Source organism: Salvelinus sp. IW2-2015, linkage group LG14, assembly GCF_002910315.2.
Source record: "Salvelinus sp. IW2-2015 linkage group LG14, ASM291031v2, whole genome shotgun sequence".
In the NCBI taxonomy this organism is placed as follows: Eukaryota; Metazoa; Chordata; class Actinopteri; order Salmoniformes; family Salmonidae; genus Salvelinus; species Salvelinus sp. IW2-2015.
In genome coordinates, this window is record NC_036854.1 from 4,918,250 (window position 1) to 4,928,563 (window position 10,314).

The 10,314-nt window shown below is 39.2% G+C and overlaps 1 pseudogene; it reads right to left on the reverse strand.

Annotated features, from left to right (window-relative positions):
* Positions 1–1,576: 1,576 nt before the first annotated feature.
* Positions 1,577–10,314, reverse strand: part of LOC111972893 (T cell receptor beta chain MC.7.G5-like) — a 34,033-nt pseudogene continuing 25,295 nt past the window's right edge.

Here is a 10,314-nt window from a genome sequence, read left to right on the forward strand (position 1 = left end):
GAGCACCAAAACCCCAGCAGAGAGTATGTCCGTGTGAGAAATTAGAGAACGAAGATCCTCGTACACACGCTGCGTGTAAACTACGTCCCTTCACAGAACAGCGCAAACTGGCTCTAACGAATAGAAAAGTAGGAAGGTGGAGGCCCGGTGCACAACTGAGCGAGAAGTACAAGACATTCGAGTGTTCAGTTAAGGACAGCAGCCTCCACAAAGTTTCTCCCCCCCTTCCCCACTTGGCAGCTTCATTAACTAGTACCGGCCCAAGCAAAACACCCAGTCATCAACGTCACATTGAAGAGGCGACGTACTCGGGATGGCTGGCCCCCTAGGCAGAGTTCCTCTGTCTAGCTGTCTAATGTTGCTTATTGCCCATCTTTAATCCTTTTATTTTTTGGCCCATCTGAAAAATATGGGCTTTTTCTTTAGCAACTCTGGCCTAGAAGGCCAACGCATCCGCGGATCCGCCTCTTCACTGATATGACTTGTTGAGACTGGTGTTTTGCGGGTCTACGACAACGTGGCCATTGGAACACAGGAGTGATGATTGCTGATACATGGGCCTCTGAACGCCTGATGAGTAAATATTCACCATAATGACAATCTGGTGATTTTCCAGCTACAATAGTCAGTTGCAATTTTAAACGAAATGTCTACAGCTGTATTTACTGATCAAGTATTGATGTTATTTGTAATGGACAAAAATGGCGTTTGTCTGTTCAAGAATCAAGGACAATTTCTGGAGCTGACCCGCAAACTTTTGAAGGTGTGGTAGTATAATATCTAAAATGGGTAATGATCAATACGGATAGTCAATAATTCATCATGAAATCTGGATCGTCCATATTGGGATGGAAACCTAGGAAGCTATAGGACACATCATGGTTCCCACCACAGCCCCAACCCATCTAGTCTAGTGGTCAACTACGCATATCATCATGGTTACCCCAGTCAGCCCCCAACAACATCTAGTCTAGTGTCCACTAGATGTCAAATCGGGTATCCCAGCAGCAGCCCAAACTCCTAAGTCTAGGTGGTCACTAATATCATCAAGGTTTCACCCAGCAGACGACCCCAAACATCTAGTGCTAGTGTACATAGTTAATCATCAATTGGTTAACACCAGCAGCCCAACCAGTCTACGTCAGTGTCACTGATTATCACTCAAATCGGTTCCCGAGCAGCCCCAAACATTGTCTAGTCTGATATATGCCATGTTCCCAGCAGCCCCAAATCTATTAGTGTACCTGTTATCATATGTCCACAATTGTCAAAGTGTCCGAACACATGCCCAGCAGCCCCAAACCATCTAAAGAATAAGGCTAAGGCCAAGTGTCAGAATTGTACTTCCCGTCATAACTGCATCTGGAAAAGAGACCATTGTTTTGTGTCTCTTTATGTAATTGTATATGTATTATAATGAATAAATATAGGACGCAAACAATGGGAAAATAAATTCAGACTCATTGGAGATGAGTGACCAAATCTGCAACAGTTAGAAAATAAGTTCATAACTTTTAATTCTGATATTATTATTTACATACAACTAAAATTAATCAATTCAAAACTGTGGCAGACTGTGCAGTGGCCAATTGATGAATGTAAAGAGACATTGTTACAAAACACCATAAAGTTTAATGACACTAAGAGATTGTCAAGCCAAGCCTTCAATACTGGGTAAGTCTACAAGGTAGGGAGGGATGTATTTTCTGTTTGTTCAAAACACAAACCATGATTTTAAAGTGCCAGAAATTGGTATGCTTTGRTGATTGGTTGTTAAACCTYTCGGTGGAAAATTTGTTGCATATATTTTATATAAATATGGCATCAAAATGTTGAAAATCTGATTTCCCCCTAGCTGATCTTGGTCTGCCTCAGTCTCTGATCGTAATGTGATGAAACYGGCAGGGAGAGTGAGCTCGTCCGTGGTGGTCGGTGAACCCTCAAKCTTCTGGCCCAAAGCCCTGCGTGGCATCAACTGTGCCAGAAAAGCTTGCTGAAGCGGCGACGTCGATATCCACSTTTATAAAAACAGGGTCGCTACAGTTCTGGTTATTTGTGGRCGTAAACATTAGATTGAGTTAATTCTATGAGGTGGAGGGTCGTGAAAATATTTAACTGTGGAGAGGTACATTTCGATCTGTCTCTAATTATATACAGTTRATTATTCACAAATTAACATGTAGAAATTAGAAAGCAGAATGTATTCATACATACTATACTGTAATTACTGGAAAAACAAACATACAWTGGTTTTGTAAYTTAATGGAAAGATTGTTTTGGCTGAATTTATTCAAATATACATTTAAATTGCAAGTTCATGTTCAAAGGAGATTCTTAAAAGCACATCTTCACATAGACAGGGTAATAAAGAGARGATGGACACAATAAGCACAATGGACAATACAATTACATGCAGGGGCAAACTGGGACCAGAAACCGGCCCAGGSCTTTCTAACACACCTGCCCATGTTTTTCCTTAAAGCCGTCTTTACTAAAGCCAATTTAGACAGGCCCACTGGGCTAAATATGAATCAGTCCGTCTGGTATTTGCCAGAATTGCCCTTTTGCCAGTCCGTCCTTGATCCCATGGAACACCCATGCAGGACATCCTCCTTGGGCCACTTGTATTCCGTTAAATCTGTTTCTCTGAGGAGCCCTGCATGTGAAACACAGAAATACAGGATAAAGACAGTATGGTGTCTGTATGGGAAACAGAGATACAGGATAGAGACAGTATGGTGTCTGCATGTGAAACACAGAGATACAGGATAGAGACAGTATGGTGTCTGTATGGGAAACAGAGATACAGGATAGAGACAGTATGGTGTCTGTATGTGAAACACAGAGATACAGGATAAGAACAGTATTGTGTCTGTATGGGAAACACAGAGATACAGGATAAAGACAGTATGGTGTCTGCATGTGAACACAGAAATACAGGATAAAGACAGTATGGTGTCTGTATGGGAAACAGAGATACAGGATAGAGACAGTATTGGTGTCTGTATGGGAAACAGAGATACAGGATAAAGACAGTATGGTGTCTGTATGGGAAACACAGAGATACAGGATAAAGACAGTATGGTGTCTGTATGTGAAACACAGAGATACAGGAAAAGACAGCATGGTGTCTGTATGGAAACACAGAGATACAGGATAAAGACAGTATGGTGTCTGTATGGGAAACAGAGATACAGGATAAAGACAGTATGGTGTCTGTATGTGAAACACAGAGATACAGGATAAAGACAGTATGGTGTCTGTATGGGAAACACAGAGATACAGGATAAAGACAGTATGGTGTCTGTATGGGAACACAGAGATGCAGGATAAAGACAGTATGGTGTCTGTATGTGAAACACAGAGATACAGGATAAAGACAGTATGGCGTCTGCATGGGAAACACAGAGATACAGGATAAAGACAGTATGGTGTCTGTATGTGAAACACAGAGATACAGGATAGAGACAGTATGGTGTCTGTATGTGAAACACAGAGATACAGGATAAAGACAGTATGGTGTCTGTATGGGAAACAGAGATACAGGATAAAGACAGTATGGTGTCTGTATGTGAAACACAGAGATACAGGATAAACAGTATGGTGCCACAGAAATAGAATCAAGGTTTTATTTATATGATGGTGCCAGGTTAGAACCTTTATTAGCCCATAGCTAGCCTGATGGTGCAGATTAGAACCTCATTAGCCCTAGCTAGCCTGATGGTGCCAGGTTAGAACCTTCATTAGCCCATAGCTAGCCTGATGGTGCCAGATTAGAACCTTCATTAGCCCATAGCTAGCCTGATGGTGCCAGATAGAACCTTCATTAGCCCATAGCTAGCCTGATGGTGCCAGGTTAGAACCTTCATTAGCCCATAGCTAGCCTGATGTGCCAGGTTAGAACCTTATATTAGCCCATAGCTAGCCTGATGGTGCCAGGTTAGAACCTTCATTAGCCCATAGCAGCCTGATGGTGCCAGATTAGAACCTTCATTAGCCCATAGCTAGCCTGATGGTGCCAGGTTAGAACCTTCATTAGCCCATAGCTAGCCTGATGGTGCCAGATTAGAACCTTCATTAGCCCATAGCTAGCCTGATGCTGCCAGGTAGAACCTTCATTAGCCCATAGCTAGGCTGATCCCAGATCAGTTTGTGCTGCATATCCTGCCTGTCCTGTGAAATCCCACTGGCACAAACTGGTTGAATCAACGTTGTCTCAACGTCATTTGTCAACGTATTGTGACGTGGAATCTACGTGGAATATACATTGGTTTTTAAAACAAAGTATCGACGTAAACTGTTTTTGTTTTTGGGGGGGGGGGTGAAATTTAAAATCACAAGATTGTGTCATTATGGTAAACTAACATAAACAAAATATGTTGAATTTTGATAGATTCAAAACAATATCAGATAATCAAGGTCATGGCCTCTATCAGAAACATAAACATTAGTCTGGGCAGTCACCTCCTACTGGAGAGTTCATCTGTCTTCAAGGTTTAAAACCAAGTCTTAGCTATGACGTCACTGATTATTACCTCTGTGCTCTCGTGGGATGGTTTGTTGAGAGATCTCAGCTTAAAATCGGAATAGAATCTCGAATGGCATTGATCCCTTGTACATGTACTATAATGTAACTCTCAACTGCAATCCAGGTCATTTGGTTATGCTATTAGACGAAGCACAGTGATAACACATTAATCCATCTATAAATGATTAAATATCTGACACTGTTTCCCATTCAACTTTGTTGTGCTTTAAAATGGTTGAAAGAGCAATGACAGCATTGGTTGACAAATAAACCCAAAAATCAGACATATTTTTTTCCCCATTTGAACTTGGGTTGCTTTAGATGGTTGAAATCATGGGGATAACACGTTGGAAATTCAACTAACTTTTGGCTGTCTTTGATTGGGTGAATTAAATTGTAATCTCATTGATCAACATCTAAACCAAATATTTCCCAATTATCCACGTTGAAATGATATGGTGTGCCCAGTGGGTCACTGTCACCCTGACCAGAGGAGTTGGCAAGACAGTACAAAACTGATCTGGGACTCCTCTAGCACAAGGCATAGATAGAAGAGGAGAGAGATGGCTGTGTGATGAACCTTTGTCATAGTTCTAGTCAACTCACCTGGAACTTCCAAATCATAACCATGACGACCAGGCCGTAGAAGGTACTCTTAGCGATGAAGATGCTGTAGGCCAGCTTGGCAGTCTGGGTGCTCTTCACATAGTCATCTGCAAGGACAATAATACATTCAAATGACCTTGATTAAGGTGGTATCAGATGATTTTGTTAGCAGATCGTCCATTGAAGAAATACAGCACAACCAATGATCTAGGCCTGTGTTTCTTGGTCCTGGGATCAACCAATGATCTAGGCCTGTGTTTCTTGGTCCTGGGGATCCAACCAATGATCTAGGCCTTGTTTCTTGGTCCTGGAGATCCAACCAATGATCTAGGCCTGTGTTTCTTGGTCCTGAGGATCCAACCAATGATCTAGGCCTGTGTTTCTTGGTCCTGGGGATCCAACACATGATCTAGGCCAGTGTTTCTTGGTCCTGGGGATCCAACCAATGATCTAGGCTGTGTTCTTGGTCCTGGGATCCAACCAATGATCTAGGCCTGTGTTTCTGGTCCTGGGATTCAACCAATGATCTAGGCCTGTGTTTCTTGGTCCTGGGGATCCAACCAATGATCTAGGCCTGTGTTTCTTGGTCCTGGGGATCCAACCAATGATCTAGGCCTGTGTTTCTTGGTCCTGAGGATCCAACCAATGATCTAGGCCTGTGTTTCTTGGTCCTGGGGATCCAACCAATGATCTAGGCCTGTGTTTCTTGGTCCTGAGGATCCAACCATGATCTAGGCCTGTGTTTCTGGTCCTGAGGATCCACCAATGATCTAGCCAGTGTTTTGGTCCTGAGGATCCAACCAATGATCTAGGCCTGTGTTTCTTGGTCCTGAGGATCCAACCAATGATCTAGGCCTGTGTTTCTTGGTCCTGGGATCCAACCAATGATCTAGGCCAGTGTTTCTTGGTCCTGAGGATCCAACCAATGATCTAGGCCTGTGTTTCTTGGTCCTGGGGATCCAACCAATGATCTAGGCCTGGAATGTAGAAAAATAACTGTAGTATAAAATGGGCACATTACCTGTCGTTATCTCTCCCCCAATTTGACCTGAAAGAAACAAAGAAGGAGAGTTCAGATGAGATTATACACCACAGTACCACTTAGACACAGGGGAATACATTAGAGCCTCAAAACTAGTGGACTATTTCAGTCAAATCTCTTTCTTCTCATAAACACAGACAGTGTTCATGTTTTATTACCATGGAGATCTCCACTAATGTGTGTTTTCGCAGTTGTATTTCCAGTCCCATTGTAAAAGATGACATTGCAGGTGAAACTGTTCTTTGGGTTGTGCCAGTCATTGGCTGGGACTCTCAGTCTGCTGGTGATACTGTATAAACTATCTTTATCCCACAAGGCCTTGTTGTCGGTCCCGGCGCTGCAGTTGTGTTGACATTGTTGACTTGCCAGTAGACCGTGACGTGGTCGGGGTAGAAGTGGGTGACCACACACACCAGGGTCTTCTTCTTCTTCTTGTTTCTGTCTTCACACTCCTTAGTGGAGGTGCTAGGACTTTCACTGTGGGTTCAGTGAGTTGATGTTTGGATCTGCAGGGAGAAAACAGTGGAATATTTTAACACTCAATTCAATGGCTCTGTTTGTTGTCGACATCATACCTGAACCTGAGTGATTTAAAACACAGTTAATTACAAAATGAATCAATGAGAGAGTTAATTACAAAATGACATTAATCACAAAATGTGTTAATCACAAAATGTGTTAATCACAAAATGACATTAATCACAGAATGTCATTAATTACAAAATGTGTGCCAAGTCAAACATATAGAAACAGAGGGTGTCTGACAGCAGCTTGGAAAGAACCACTTTGTTACTGAACTGTACCACCCCTAATAATGTAATCAGTCAAGACTGAGTAGAACATAGAGGTTATTATAACAGTATTACAGTAGTATTATTACAGTATTATCCAGTATTAAACACAGTATTATTATTACAGTAGTATCACATAATTATTATAGTATTATCAAAGTATTAATCATAGTATTATCACTAACAGTAGTATTACAGTATTATTATTACAAGTAGTATTACAGTATTAATTATTAAGCTAGTATTATTACAGTATTATTATAGTATTATCACTACAGTAGTATTACAGCATTATAAAAGTAGTATTACAGTATTGTCATTACAGTAGTATTATATCAGTATTATTATTACAGTAGTATTTAACAGTATTAAGAATAGTATTATCACTACAGTAGTATTACAGTATTATTATTACAGCAGTATTAGGTAGTATTATTAAGTAGTATTACAGTATATATACAGTGTTATTATTACAGTAGTATTAGTATTATTATTACAGTTGTAATATCTTTGTAATTTTACATTTTACAGTATTATCACAGTGTTATTATGGTATTATATACAGTAGTATTACAGTATTTTTATGACAGTGTTATCACAGTATTATTATGTATTATTATTACAAGCGTTATTATTTGAGTATTTATATACATCAGTATTGCAATATTATTGTATTATTACTACAAGTAGTATTACAGTATTTATTACAGTATTACCACGTATTAATTATTACAGTATTATTACAGTGGTATCACAGTATAATTTCTAAGTTATATTATTATAGTAGTATTACAGTAGTAGTATAATATTATTATACTGTGGTATCACAGTATTATTATTCCAGTAGTATTATTGCAGTAGTATTAGTAGTATTAGTACAGTAGTATTAGTAGTATTATTACAGTAGTATCACAGTATTATTATCGAAGTATTATCACAGTATTATTATTACAGTAGTATCACAGTATTATTATTGAAGTATTATAACAGTATTATTATCACACTAGTAGTACAATATTATTATAAAATTATTACTACATCATTATTAAAAATATTAGTATCACATCATCATCACAGTATTATTACTACAGTATTATTATTACAGTAGTATTACAGAATTCTTAGAGTATTATTCTTGCAGTATTATATTGCGTCATTCTCACAGTATTACTATTACTACAGTATTATTCTTACAGTATTATTCCTACAGTATTATTATTACAGTAGTATTACAGTATTCGTACAGTATTAATCTTACATTATTATTCTTGCAGTATTATTCGTACATTATTATTCTTACAGTATTCTTACAGTATCGTAGAGTATCATTATTACTACAGTAGTATTACAGTATTCTTCTTACAGTATTACCACAGTATTATACCAGTATTCTTACAGTATTATAACAGTATTCTTACAGCATTTCCACAGTATTCTTACAGTATTATAACTGTATTCTTACAGTATTACTGTGGTATTCTTACAGTATTACTGTGGTATTCTTACAGTATTACTACAGTATTCTTACGCTATTATAACAGTATTCTTACAGTATTATAACAGTATTCTAACAGTATTACAGTATTCTTACCCAGAACTGTTAGCTTAGTTCCCTCTCCAAAGTAGGCAGGATAAGCACCAGAGCACACCACATACTCACAGACAGAAACCAAGAGGATTCTAGCTCCCCATTGGTGTATTTGCAGTAGTTTGGCTTGTAGCAAAGGAAGTATACTGTAATTTCTAAGCATGTCTATGTCGACAGAGCATAGGGCTAATTCATTTATCATTAGCTCTTTGTACAGCTTCAATGTTTTTTCCCCCCATGAATATTTTAATGCTCAACTACACCAGGAATTCAAAGCAAACAAACCCATTAATTAAAATAATTTCATGATGATGTATTTGCAATATTTTTTTAAAGCAAGTTGAAAAGCTGAATCCCTTACCTAGAACAGTGAGTCTGGTACCTGGACCAAACTCTGCCTTATCCGTGTACCACAGAGACATACCGTACTCTACATTACAGACACTGGATTACATCTGACACAGATCTGTTACTTTGCCTGTTCTGAACTATTATGCATTTCATTCAAACTGAACAACACCACAATATAGATTCATACAAACACCAACGCCTGGACATTGTTTTATAAACCATAAAGAGATTTTTCGCCATCTCTGGTTCACACACCGGATTAAAAAAAACTATACAACGTCTCTTTCAGTAACAGATAAACCCATGACGGCATAGATAACAGATGACAGAATCAGTTTTCTCACCCAGAACTGTGAGTTTGGTGCCACTGCGAAGTATGCCTGGTTGGTGTTCACACTGATACACAGCTACAGAGATAACCCTTCTCACTACTCAGTACTAGCAGAGTTTAGCTGTAGCCTTTACACCCCCAACCTGCTGTCTTTGGTTGTTGGATTTTGGTTATTCTATGAAATGTGTCTGGTTCCACTGCTAAGGAACCTCTTCCCCTCTAGCTGATAACAACTATTATAATGAACGGTCGACTGTGTCTGGTTCCACTGCTAAGGAACCTCTTCCCCTCTAGCTGATAACAAGTATTATAATGAAGGTAGACTGTGTCTGGTTCACTGCTAAGGAACCTCTTCCCCTCTAGCTGATAACAGTATTATAATGAAGGTAGACTGTGTCTGGTTCCACTGCTAAGGAACCTCTTCTCCTCTAGCTAATAACAAGTATTATAATGAAGGTCGACTGTGTCTGGTTCCACTGCTAAGGAACCTCTTCTCCTCTAGCTAATACAAATATTATAATGAAGGTCGACTGTGTCTGGTTCCACATGCTAAGGAACCTCTTCCCTCTAGCTAATAACAAGTATTATAATGAAGGTCGACTTGTGTCTGGTTCCACTGCTAAGGAACCTCTTCTCCTCTAGCTAATAACAAGTATTATAATGAGGTCGACTGTGTCTGGTTCCACTGCTAAGGACTCTTCCCTCTAGCTAATAACAAGTATTATAATGAAGGTCGACTGTGTCTGGTTCCACTGCTAAGGAACCTCTTCTCCTCTAGCTAATAACAAGTATTATAATGAAGGTCGACTGTGTCTGGTTCCACTGCTAAGGAACCTCTTCCCCTCTAGCTAATAACAAGTATTATAATGAAGGTAGACTGTGTCTGGCACGGAGCCAGACAGCTTTATACCATGATGACTGGAGCACATAACTAATGCCTTTACTGTGATCCATTCAAATACACTCTCTTACTCATTATGCCTTTACTATCCAGAAACCTGCTCTTATTTAACGATTTGCGTATAGTCAATTAATATTTCTGTAATGCCAATGTACATTTGTTGGTCTTGGTTACTT